The following is a 14,583-nucleotide window of genomic DNA, read 5'->3' on the forward strand; positions in this document are numbered from 1 at the left end:
CAATTCACCGGCTCACAAGAGCGTTATGGCAATGGTAAAAATTCATTAATAGAGCTTCAAATTTCCTTCTCATTCGGCTTATTCTCCTGATTTGGCCTCCTCTGATTGTTATGTGTTCGAAAATCTGAAGAGATGGCTCGTAAATACAAAAATCAGCTCGAGCGAAGAGAGAATTGACGAAACAAACACCTATTTTGCAGAGCTTTCAGACTCGTATTAATCCGACGTCATAAAGAAGTTGGACAATCACTAGAATCGTTGTATTGAACTGAAAGGAAACTATGTCGAATCTTCTTCTGCTTAAGGTGCCGTCTCCATTACTGAAGGTTGGCTATAACTACAGCAAATTGCTCTCTATCTTGAGCTGTTCTTAGTATCGAATGTGTCTCCATGCCTGTCCAGTCTCTTCAGCCAAGAGCATTTTTTCTTCCTAGATCTCTCCCTCCTTCCACTTTCCCTTCCATAATGAGTTGTAGAAAGTTGTATTTTTCTCCTCTGTAAATGTGTCCTAGATAACTCGTTTTTGTGTTTTTTACAATCTTTAGTAGTTCTCTGTCAGTCCCCATTCTTCTCAGCAACTCGTTGTTGGTTACGTACTCTAATTCGTACTCTGATAGAAATAATGTTTTCTCGTACTTGGGATTAGAATCATTCTCGGTAGAGCGTGAGCAATATACTCAGAATCAACCTCTAACTCTTTCGCCTAAAAATTCTCATACGTGGTATTCGAATGTAGGTTTTCGCTATGTCAAATAAAATAGGAATTTTCTGCAAAAACATGTTTTTCATTTCTAAAGAAATCACTTATCAGATCAAATAGTATGTAACACGGTTATCCAAGTTATAATAAAACCAATTTTGAGTAAGTATGTATTTTTCTTTTGCCTATTGAAAATAATTCATAATCAAAAAGTGGTGGACAGGAGGACACTAGGAATAAAAATGATTGTATAAAGAATATGTATTGTACTATATTTACATAATTTAGATGTACTTTATAAATAAATCCATTCGAAGCTGCTACATTTAAAACTTGGTGATTCAAAATTTCCAAAATATATTTGAAAAAAAAAATGAGAAAATAACAATATCTAGTTATGCAAATTTTAACATTTAAATCAATGTCTATGTTAATAAAGTCAACTCATTTAAATATTTTAAAGCCGCAATTAGTAGATTGGTATTAAATTATTAAAAGAGATAAAAGTCGAAAATTAGCAGAAAAAATAAAATATTTAATTGCTTAATACTGTTGGTATAAACAACTATCTACATAGGAAAGTAAATCACGATCATATTCCTCTTAGCCGAAAATTGAATACATACCATGAACAACTTGACAGCAAAGATTTATTCTTCTCATTACAGAACCTCTCTAACTCAAAGTTTCTTCCTCTACATTTTTGCTTTTTTAAGGATGTAGTGGCGTCATGTAATTTGTTTGACTTACTTACTTACTTAATCCATAGGCGTAACCAGGATGATCCTAAGGGGGGGGTTACATCTACCTGAAAGGGGGGGGGTTACAACTACTGGAAATATCTGAGGGATATGATGTTAAGCGTATAGAGCTGAAAGTACATCCCAATGGGGGGGGGGTTACAACCCCCAAAACCCCCCCCCCCCGGTTACGCCTATGACTTAATCAGTAGACCCATTTGTACCTTTCGGTGTTGGGCCATTTATAATACAAGGTGTCGAGAGTTACGTCTAGCTCTTAATAAACTCTCTCCATTCCTTCCTATTGGATGCCATCTGTGTTGCTGCCTGCCAAGTCTTACCCTTACTCTGTAGTATCTGTGAGATGTCACTATTCTTTTGTTTAATGGGTCATCCTCTTCTGTTCTTCCCTATTGGTTTTACTTCACACACTCTTTTCACTTTTCTGTTATTGTCCATCCGGGTTAGACGTCCGAACCATGCCAATTTTTTCTCCTTAATTGAGTCGAGTATCGGTTTAATTTTGAGTTTTTTTCTTATTTCTTCATTTTTGATTATATATAATATGTTCTTCTTACTCCAGTCGTTCTTCTGAGTTTTCTTCTTAATATCCAGTTTTCTGCTCCATATGTCACCGTAGGTCTATATTGTTTTGTATATTGTCATCTTGGTCGTTGTTGATATTTCTTTATTATTGAGTGCTATTTAGTGTTTGGAATAGTCTCCTGTAAAAGATACTGCGGACTAGATATGGGCCTTGCAGAGAAGAGACAACAGGAGAATGGAGAAGAAGACACAATGATGAACTCCAGACAATATACGGAGATGAAAACATAGTACGCTACATTAAATCAAACAGAATACGATGGGCGGGTCACGTACTAAGATCAAGTGACGAAAGACTTCTAAACGCCACATTCTGGGAAAGGCCCGTTGGAAAAAGGTCAGTTGGTCGCCCAAGAAAGAGATGGAAGGACGCAGTAGCCAGCGATCTACGCAAAATGGGAGTACAGCAATGGGAAATAGCTGCTCAGGACCGACAACAATGGAGGGAAATAGTAAACGCGGCCAAGACTCACATAGAGTTGTAGAGCCAAATGATGATGATGATGAATTCTCCTTTGTTGTTGATTACTGTTTCCAAGTATTTGTATGAATTTGTCTGTATTATTTTTTGTTAATCTCTCATTACTTCTTACTTCTATTTGATCTTCCGTCCCTTGTCTTCTTGTTATTTTCATTAACTGAGTCTTCTCTTTGTTTGCATTTAAGTTGTATTTGCTTGCTTCTATGTTCCATTTCTAAGTTGTTTCTAATTTGTTCCATTTCCAATTTCCGTTTTTCTGCTGTTTCAGCAAAATACTATGTCGCCTGCAAATATACACATCTTAGCGTTCATCATTTGCATGCTGTTCCAACGGATGCAGTATTTTTTTAAATAGTGCAGCCGCTATGTGAAACAATTGTGCATTTAATGATAGAAGCATATAATTTGGACCGCATATACTAAACATATAAAGGCTGAAAATTAGATATGAGGCCATCTCAGATTTTGCCTTTTACAAAAATGGCGGGCATTCAAAATGGCGACTATACATAATATGTGACTAATAGCACTATAACTTTTGAACGAGACGTCCGATTTCAACGAAATTTGGTATATATTATGTTCTTTTTTGATGTATAAGATCGAGGTATTGAACCGGAAGAATCAGTTTACCAAAAGTTGTGTTTTTCCTGGTTTTTATGTAAAAATATGTTGTTTTTTTTCAATTCTTTCACCCTGTATATATTAATTTTTCATTTATTTTGAATTAATACATTTTATTTCTTTTTATTATAACCATAAGATAGCTTGATTATTCTTCTTTCATGTTGAATTTGTAAAATTTCATTTGATCCGTTAGTTAAAGAATTACATTAAAATAACTCAACCGTGCACTTCGCCGTACCCTAGTTTACAGTGCGCCAATGTTTGTGAGAAGGGTGACTTTAGCGTTATAAATAAAAAATTGTAGAAGATACAGATTTAATTTTAGAAAATTCTTTATATAAGGTTTTTTTTGGAAAATTTTCCGAATTTTTCAATGGTCAAGTCAGTTTTTTTCTAAAATTTATATTTTCGGAGATATTTAAAAAAACATCTAAGTTCGTAGTTCATTTGTTTAATAAAAAATTAAGCACCCACTTCTCGAGTAGAACTTTTTGATATGTTGTGTATTTAACATTTCTTAATGAAATTACAAAAAGTTCTATCTTGTTTGATTTTTTCCGAAGTGAAAATCTATATGCACTCCCCTATTATGGTGCCGCGGTAATTGTAGTGCTCTTTCTACAGGGGTTTGGTTGAGTAGACTTGACCTTCTGATATATTTTTCTTGCTAATGATCATAAGCTTTGTCTTCTTTACGTTTATATTATTTAGTCCATACTCTCTTGACTATAATACGTGATTTTGTTCATAAAGACTTGCAGGTCTTCTAGGAATGTTGTAGAATATTATCGATCTGTAATGTACTCGATCTAAAGCCAGGGTTGCCAGTTGCCAGATGATTTTTTTTAATTCCCTAGAATTTTTGTCAAAATTTCCCTAGATTTCCCTAACAACATGACAACCATTTTTACCCTAGAATTCCCTATATATTTTCAATATACGCATGCGCATTACAAAACTGGGCATTGGATAAGGTCGACTTTTTCCATCTGAGCCGCTAATGCGCAAGCGTACTGCCCCTGGGTAATTTCAGGATGTCCTCCGCGAGTCGACCCAATATTTTTTTATATAATATTGTTTACGAGCAAAGCCCGAAATTGGACAATCCTAGCATTGTACGGAAAATATTGTACACTTCTAGCATTGTACTCCCAAAATGTAAAATGTCCGAAATGGTCAAAATTAAAAATGATCGAAAAACTGATCGATTCGAATCGATTATTGTTGACAAGCGACACACCAAATCAAAAATCGAACATTTATGGTTATCTAATAATCTCGTAATATTTGTATGGTTAATGGTAGAACCCAATCCCAGAGAAATCTCTTCGTGGATTTTATATATTATGGATAATAATTTAATCCTACAACCCAGAAATCAGAAACCATGCTTAATTATAGATTTATAACATTACCTTATTGATGTTTGTTTGCCCTTGACAAAGAATACATATCTCCCAAGAACCGACACAAACGGATTATCTATGAACTAAATTTTTATGCGCATGTGCCAGATCAGCCATTTCTCAATTTGTATGAATAGCAAATAATTTTGGTGACATTTGTCTTGTACAGGATCGGCGTTTGTTGTCACAGTTGTTTGTTTGGCTTGGCTTGGCTTAGCGTTAGTATTTTGTTTTTGTATCAGTTTGTAGCTCATAATATTTTGTATAGACTTATTTTCTAGGTTTTAAGTTTAGTTTGTACTTTACCTATTTGTTTTTTTTTCTCTCTGATTCTGGTTTTGGTTTAGAACTAGAACCTTTAGCCACGTAATTGTATAACTTATTACTAAGTCAGGGGAGTAATGTGTAGTGTGTGTGTTGAGTAAGTGTCTTGTTACTTTGCAAAGTCGACGTCATTGTCTTTGCAAAGAGACGCTAATTGTTTCCGAACGTCTGCGGTCCCTCCGGTGAGTACCGATCCCACAAGGACAGAAACTATTTTTCATTTATTAATTTATAATAAATGAAAAATTTCTGCCCCTGGTAGGATTCGAACTCCCGACCTTTCACCTATTTGTTTTATTTAATAAAAAAATCAGGAGGATACTGTAATGCTACATGAATCATTTTTGTGGGGTTGTAAGTTTTATATATCAACAAAGAATTCACATCTGAAGATTCACACTGTGTCCGGTAATTTTCACAACTGTCACAGTTACTATGCCCATTAAGTGATTTTTAAGATATCCACAAATATAAGTAAAAGCATTTTCTGTGGGAATATTTTCTCTCCTGTAGCTGGTGTCTGAAATGGGTTTGGTTGATTTTGTCTATCAAATATTGTTATTTAACATCCAGTAAAACTTGATTTAAGTCATTCATGCAATTCATACTTCCTGAATGTAAATATGTTTACTAGTGCAAAGCCCTTGAAAATGTAATGGTGTTGGGTTACACAATTATCAACCTGTTGCCTGATACTGCCAAAAAGTTTTCTAAACAGTATTTATTTATGCATCTAGTTTTTAAATAAATTAAGACCAGTTTTGCCAACATGTCCCACAACTATTAATTGTTAATAGCCTACAACTATTAATTGTTATTTTCCAACATTTATGCAATTTAATTCTTTTTGAGATATCTTGATTATGTGAATTAATTATTTTAAGCTTTTTCATGAACTATAAACTATCGTATAAAAAATTAATTTTGTATTTATTGGGATTTCACAAAGAATTTGAATCTAAAATATCATACAAATTCTCTAACCTTTCTTTGACCCCTACTGTACCAACTGCATCTGCAGGAAGAGCACTTAAAGTCATATTTTATATGTGTTCATTCCACAAGCCACGTGCTGTGTTTAAAAAGTTGAGAATCCAATACTCACAAAAACTTCCATAAAGTACTTTTATCAGCAAACCTAAATTAAATTTAATAAACTATGTTTCATTAAATTGTTTCTGTAGTTTGTATAAAACAATAACTTAGGTCAAATATATAAAACAATTTATGACTGACTACTTGAAATTCAGGATTTTCAGGAGTAACATTATATAATTTAGCTAATTCAAAAAGTTTGATCCAATATCACTTGAAATTGTTTCAACATTCAAGTTAATGCTTGATAATTGACAATACACTCTTCATAATAGGTTTACATTCTCTTGATTATACTTGCGTTCCAACAAAAAAAGCTAAAGACTGCTTTCATATGGAATATAAGCTTCTGACCATAATGATAAAAACGTTTCCATATATTCATAAAATACGTTAGACTTTAGGGACATTTCATCGATACATAAAATGCAGGCTTGTCTTGTTCTAACATTGTCCGTGATGATATTTTCCAAATCGTACGTTCGCTATCTTTGTCATACAACGCACTCAGTCGAACAGAATGTAGTGACAAGAAGTGACAAACAACGCTATGAAATATTTGACACGGCTTCAGGAATATTTGCTTTGAATGGGGTTTGTATGTTGATTGTCTAGTCACAGATTGAGTTGTTTATTAAATAATATTGATTGTGTATTTGATACATAATTGATTTAAGGCGTGAAATTAATAAAAATTATTTATTGTTTATTATTTATGGAAGATCCAAGCAGAGAACGAATATAATGAATTAGGAAATACCTCGACAAACAAGTAATTGGTCCTAGGTTTTCACCCAAAGTAATCGAAAGTAGAACTGGAAGTCGATATTGGAACTCTTCGTGTAACTTTGCGTCGATTGATCTACGATTTTACTAATTTTGTCATCTTGTTTTACATTCATATCATATTTTGAGTGACTTTAAAGCAGTACCTACGGTTGTAACTCTAAAACCGAAGTCCGATGTCAAATTTCTCATCTTTAATACCATCCATGGGTTATAAGCTTTCATTCGACACCTCATTTGTCATTCTATCTGTATTAGTAACTGAGGAGTTGTATTCGCGGTCGGACGGATATCACTTGTGCTATTGCGGTGACTTTAAAATAGTACTTCCGGTCGCATTTCTAAAACCGGAAGTCCTAGGTCAAATTTCCCACCTTTAGTACCATCCATGGATTATGAGCTTTCATTTGACACCTCATTTGTCATTCTACCTGGTATAGTGACTGAAGGAGTTATATTCGCGGTCGGATGGACAGACAGCCTACTAGGTCACACCAAGTCGTTCAAATTCTCACCAACTTGTTCACACTTTTTCAAAATTGGTGAAAACAACAAATTATATTTTGTATCGTTGTATCAATATAAGCCAAAAAGAATAATTAGTGAATGTCACGCCACTATAATATATTTTATTATTGGTCTTTCAATGCTAAAATCAGGATAAAAAAGGTATTTTATCCATGGTTTTAATCAATATAATTCTCACCATTACTTTGTGTTTTATTTGCAACCTTTTGTAAATCAAAAACAATTCCACCATATTAAGAATGTCAACAAAAGCCTGCCCTGCATGCAATCTTTTTCTCAGTGCAACTAAAATTTTATTGATACACGCCAGAAATGTGCGAGACTTTTCTCAGTGTACTCGCGTGTACACTTGCCAACTCGATACTAAAATTAAGTACATGCTAACAACAAAAGAATCACCGTCCGTGTCGGTTCTTGTGAGAGATATGTATTCTTTGCCCTTGATAACAAATGGGGAATAATCGATAATCGTAAAAATCGATATCTGTCATATTCTCTTCACTTCTAAACTTTGACGCATCGCTGGGATTCCCCAAATTCGCGAATAAAACGATTTTCATGTAGATAATATAAATATGTGCAATTTTATAAAGCTTATAAAATCAAACAGATTTTTTAAAATCGTCTTACAAATATTAAGAATTCCCTAGATTTTTCATAGAATTGAATAAAATTCCCTTTTTCCCCAAGCTGGCTTCAAATTCCCTAGGTTTAGGGAAAATTCCCTAGGTCTGGTAACCCTGAAAGCTTTATCAGTATTTATGAGAGCATTTATGAACCTGAACTGGTTGGGGGGAAAATTGGATATACATCACTTGCTTAAGAGACTGTCTGCAATTCCATGGTATTAGAACTCTTGTTGCACTGTATTTAGTGTAGCTTGGTTGTCAGGGACAATATTTAGGCCGAATAGGTGATTTTTAGGTAAAAAATCTACTGCTAATCAAAGACAACATGAGTACAGAGCTGTAATAGCAAAAATCGTTTTGAAAAAATGCGTTAATCTGTACAGATACGCAGAGAGGGGCAAAGAACAATTGAGTGGAAAAAAATATATATGTTTTTAAGTGCTTTTAAGTGTCAGAGATAACAAAATCTTCACTGTCATTCCTAATTCCAATAATGAAAATATACCGGTCCAATATAAAAGCAGGTGACGATCGATTAACATGTTTTATCGAATATTAACGAGAATATTCGTATTTACTTTTAATTATCATATTACATATAAAAGTGAATAATAATTCAAGTATTTTAAAATTATAATTAACTTCGTACTTTCCAAATATATTATATGACTAACCAGTAATGGTTATTATCAGAGAATATTAAATATTAATATTCTTGTCTAAAAACACGCGAGACAGTTTTTGCTAAATAAATAAAAAGAAAACAAAACATAAAAAATATTTATTAACAACTTAGTAAATGAGTTTTATGATAGAAAAAAAGTGGAAGATTTTTACAGATACATAAACAATCCAAACACAAAAAATACAGATGTGGGCAAAGCCAAGAGATGTTATATAATTATTTTTATTTTGCTAATAGCTTAATAAATTAAAAATAGGTATCATTCTTGTTTAATTTCACTTCTTCAAGGATTAAACACTTAAAAGTGTGTCAATGGAAACATTTTTTATGCCGGTCTCTGAGACGGATGTTAGCTTTAATGCTCAGAAAACCTATCTTAGTTGCGGTAAATACTTACCACCAAAATTTAAAAACAATAGAATTTGTCATTTTTTTCTATTTTTGCACTAATAATTTTATATTTCTCTAAATGGGTGACCAAACGTCCCGTAAACACGGGATTGTCCCGTTTTTTATTTATTATACGCCCCACATTTTAACCCTTAACTACAGACATCCCAATATTACCACGTAACTACAGATCCCCGGTAATTTTTACCGGTCATTATAAAATAGAGTCAAAATATAAAGTCAATAATAAAAAACAAAAAAATATGCATTATGTGTTTTTCTGGAGTCTCTAGATATGGGAAAAATGGTAAGGTAAAATGAGTGATTTTAATAATATAATACAAGATTTTTGAAGAATAATCTGTTAAACGAGAATTTTGGTGACATTTTTGGTCTGAAGAAACAAACGGCCATAAATGCTATGGATAAAATTTAGACTTTTTTTAACAAATAAACGTAACATAGAATGACAAAGGAAACATAAAAAAGCATTAACGAAAATTTTTGCATCCATGAGAAAAAATCTGCAAGGGGTAAAATTATCACAGAATTAAATGGCAATTCCATTTTTGCAAAGTGGCCTCAAAATTTTTATCGTCCAATTTAACCTTCACTGAAGGTCCAGGATGACTTTCACAGTCCATTTCTTTACTTTTTTCCTAAAAACACAAAGAAATAATATAAACATTTCAGATTTACAAATATAGTATGGTCGAAGCGAAGATCGGTGGGATATGTGCATTTTATCAATGAAATTCGATATTTTTAAGATATTCCAGAAGCCGCTACAGATAAGATGTTTTAATAACCTATTAATCATTCAGAATTACTCGACGGATATTAGTACAGTTAAAATCATTAACACGATAACCGGACAATAATGATTTAATGAGTGAAATTTGAAGTTTTTTCTACTTTAATGACAAAAAGAGCAAACCATTAGCAGAACCCAATTAAAAATTATTTTGCACATCATAGTTGAAACATTATTTGGTTGAAAAATCTCATTTTTGTTGGCAAAAAATATATTCATTTGTTTGGACTAAATTACAGTTGTGTTTATCTTAAAAAGGATATGTTACTATCATCATGCACACAGTGTTGCCAAACTGAATTTTGTTATGTTGGGTGTAAATCATTTCCACGGATCTCCGAGGGTACAATACTCATATAAAAATACTCACTTAACACAGACATCCGGTAATTTTTACCGGTTAAGATTTTTGATGTGTGCTAGAAAAGATAATATTGACAATACACACTACACGCTTTGACTAGCATTGTTATACAAACTACCCGAGAGGTATTTACAGAGACACATGAACTTGCAAGTGGTGAGGTTACCATGAAATCCACATTTTGGGAATGCCCGCCGGTAAAAATACCGGATCTCTGTAGTTAAGGGTTAAACTAAAGTAAATATTCATAGGTAAATTGAAAAAGGTTTATGTATCAAATTAGCTAAAAAGAGAATGTTTCAATGATTACCTACGTCTCGATGGAAGCCCCTGGAGAGTATCGCCCCCAATAACCCAAATTCTCTTTGAGGATGTGTCCGGTTTTTTCAAGTTTATGATTTAGTCAACATCAATGCAACATACATTATCAGGTAAAACCGTATTTTTGCATGCTTGTCTTTGACAGTGCTTCAAATATTGGGGAATTGGGCATCATTAAATTGGAGGGTCCAAGAAGTTAGCTACAGATATAAGGAAATGAAGACATGACAGTGTTGCCATGTGTTCTTAGAATAAATCGGAAAAGAGCATGTGATATATTTTTATTAATATATTTATTAACATGGAAAACATTAACTATGTAGATAAAATAACGAAAAAAATTTTTAAATTTCTCTAATTATGTCGAAATACCAAGATTTTAGTAGCAATAATAAAATTAAAAAGTGTAAAATAAGTGAAATTCTGCTGCTTTAAGATTTTACTATATACTTTAGTTTATTATTATCTATATGAAAATACGATTTGTATAAATAATAAAGTTAAACAGTGAAAAACTTTCACGTGGTACAATAGTTGTAGGCATTTTAATATTTTAAAAAGGCACACAATAAACACAAAAATAACATACTGACGAAGTGAACACTTTTCAGTAACTAACAGCATATCAGTATTCAGGTACATTCATTCCAAATAATAAATAATATTGGCAAATACTGGCAAACGCAAAAAACGTTCTGACTCTATTGCCAAATCTATCCAGTAATCTATCAGGGCAATTGCCACAAAAATTTTTCTAATAATTAACTGCAATTAATATCAAAACAAACGACATATTATATTTATTCGTTCGTGTTTTACATAAATTAAAAAATATCAAAATCCATAAAATAATATAAAAAACGTAGTTTTCAAAGCTTTCTCTGTATAGTTGAAGCGTGCAACATATTATACATTACATACATTATAATCACATGGCAACACTGTCAAACTTAGATTCAACGTTCTGTGAAAATCTAATGTGGCTAACTTCTCGGACCCTGCAACTTAATGATGTCCGGGGAATCTTCTATTTCTTGCTCAACACAGCAGACCGTTTATGTCAAAGCATGCGTCCCTAATCCAAAATAGGAGTAAATTTGTAAAATATACTGTACATTATATGACAAAAAAACAACTTAACCCTTAACTACAGACATCCGGTATTTTTTACCGGCGGGCATTCCCAAAATGTGGATTTCGTGGTAACCTCACAACTTACAAGTTCATGTGTCTCTGTACCTCTCGGGCAGTTTGTATAACAATGCTAGGCAAAGCGTGTATTGTGTATTGTCAATATTTTCTTTTCTGGTACACATCAAAAATCTTAACCGGTAAAAATTACCGGATGTCTGTGTTAAGGGAGTATTTTTATATGAGTACTATATTTGTAAATCTGAAATATTTACATTATTTTTTTGTGTTTTTGGGGAAAAAGTAAAGAAATGGACTGTGGAAGACATCCTGGACCTTCAATGAAGGTTAAATTTGAAGATAAAAATTTTGAGGCCACTTTGCAAAAATGGAATTGCCATTTAATTTTATTACAATTTTACCCCTTGCAGATTTTTTTTCATGGATGTAAAAATTTTCGTGGATGCTATTTTATATTTCCTTTGTGATTCTATGTTACGTTTATTTGTTAAAAAAAAGTTTAAATTTTTGTCCATAGCATTTATGGCCGTTTGTTTCAATAGACCAAAAATGTTACCAAAATTCTGGTTTAATAGATTATTCTTCAAAAATCTTGTATTATATTATTATCAAAATCACTCATTTTACCATTTTTCCCATATTTAGAGACTCCATAAAAACACGTAATGCAAAACGTTTTTTTTTTATTATTAACTTTATATTTTGACTCTATTTTATAATGACCGGTAAAAAATACCGGGAGTCTGTAGTTACGTGATAATATTGGGATGTCTGTAGTTAAGGGTTAAATTATTCCGCAACAGTTTCAAATTTCTCAAACCATTCAGAAAAGGGCGTGTCTCTAATATATTAACACTGCTATAGTGATGTTTTTTCTGCCATAAAAATAAAATAAAAATCCCATACAGGACAAAAATGCCGCCAAATTTGAAGGAAAGTTTTAAAAACCCAACACCTACCCATATGGCAAAAATAACAGCCGGAATTGGCCTCTGTCGCGACACGTCGGTCCGTTTGTTCAAAGAAGGATATAATAATAAATATGACCATTTAACTACCCTACTTAGGCTTAACCAAGAAAAATATACTTTACTACACGCAATAAAAATTTATTGAACAGGAAATCTTGTCTTTAAAAAGAAGCGAAAATTTATTAGATATAGTAATAAAATTTTTATTTTATATGGCCATTCACAAAAACAGATGTATTCACACTTTATACCTGAACAAAAACAATTCGCACAAAAAGTAATAAAACGAAAAATAAAAGAATTAACAAAGAGGTAAGTTGTGTCAAAAATACTATTCTTTCCGACGCCTTTTTCTTTCTACCGCGTTTATATTCTCAGATAGATTATTTCTCAGAGAAAATCTACAGAACGCACCATTCACAAAAATATTCCATATAAATATTCCTTATTATGCTGAAAAATAACAAGAATTGATGGTAACGGCGCTGACATAATTTCAGGGGAAAATAGAAGCCCTGTTTAAAATTATTCATAATACACTCTGGGCCAAAATTAACCGGCCACCTTAAAAATGGGTCATTTTTGATGTCTTATAACTCCTAAACCTGTTGTCCGAAAAAAGTGATTTTTTTAATACGTTATAGCCTTATTCCTTGACAATATCGTTATAATAATATTGTTGCTAAACAGGTAAATTTTCATTGTATAACGGGTGTACGAATCAAACTGAGTTTTTTTCTTAAAGTTTGCATCACCCTGTGGAATATTCTAGCATTTGAAGAATACTGAAATTAAAACCTAACTATAGCCTCATGCTTTCTCAACATTTTGTTGTTTGATTGATTCGCTTATGTTGAATAATAAAAAAGTTGGGTGCTTTAACAACTAGACATGTTTTTTATCAATAAAGGTTGTTTTTAAAAATTTTTGGCAAAGTTTAAGGGGTAATTCTGCATGAAAAATAATGACAGTTTGCTTTATAAACTTATGTCCGCAAATCCTTCGTTTCCGAGATAGGGGGTGTTGAAAATTTTCTGACAAACTGACGATTTATTTCTTGCTTTAAAAGCGATTGAGATATGCAAATGCAATTTGGTGGGTTTTATGACGTAGTTATTGCATATTTTTGACACACAATTAAGAATTTAATATTCACAATTGGCGCGCATACGGGTAATATGAGCCATCATATTACCCGTATGCGCGACAATGGTGAATATTAAATGCTTAATTGTATGGCAAAAAATGTGCAATAACTACGTATTAGAACCCACCAAATTTCATGTGCATAATATCTCAACCGCTTTTAAAGCAATAAATAAATCGTCAGTTTGTCAGAAAAATTTCAACACTCCCTATCTCGGAAACGAAGCATTTGCGGACATAAGTTTATAAAGCAAACTGTCATTATTTTTCATGCAGAATTACCAGTTAAACTTTGCCAAAATTTTTTAAAAGCTCCCTGTATTGATAAAAAACATGTCTATTAGTTGTTAAAGCACCTAACTCTTTTAATATACAACATAAGCGAATCAATCAAACAACAAAATGTTGAGAAAGCATGAGGCTATAGTTTGGTTTTAATTTAAGTATTCTACAAATGCTAGAATATTCCACAGGGTGATACAAACTTTAAGAAAAAAATACAGTTTGATTCGTACACCCGGTATCAGGCCCGCCGTAAGCGGGCGTGCAAGGCGTGCACCGCACAAGGGCGCCATGTCCTGGGGGGCGCCAAATCAGAAATCAAACAAATACGTATAACAATTAACGACAGAGAGCAAAATTACTACTTTTCTTTTTACATCAAATCTTGTATATTTCTTTTATATACTAAATATAGAGTCAGAGGAATTACTAACTGGAAATATAATCCCTTATTTACAAAAGTCTGTCGATGTAAGTTATTAGTTCGATTTCATTCCAGCTGAATATGCACGTTTGAACATAAAAATATAACTATG

This window comes from Diabrotica virgifera, chromosome 5, assembly GCF_917563875.1.
Source record: "Diabrotica virgifera virgifera chromosome 5, PGI_DIABVI_V3a".
Lineage (NCBI taxonomy): Eukaryota > Metazoa > Arthropoda > Insecta > Coleoptera > Chrysomelidae > Diabrotica > Diabrotica virgifera.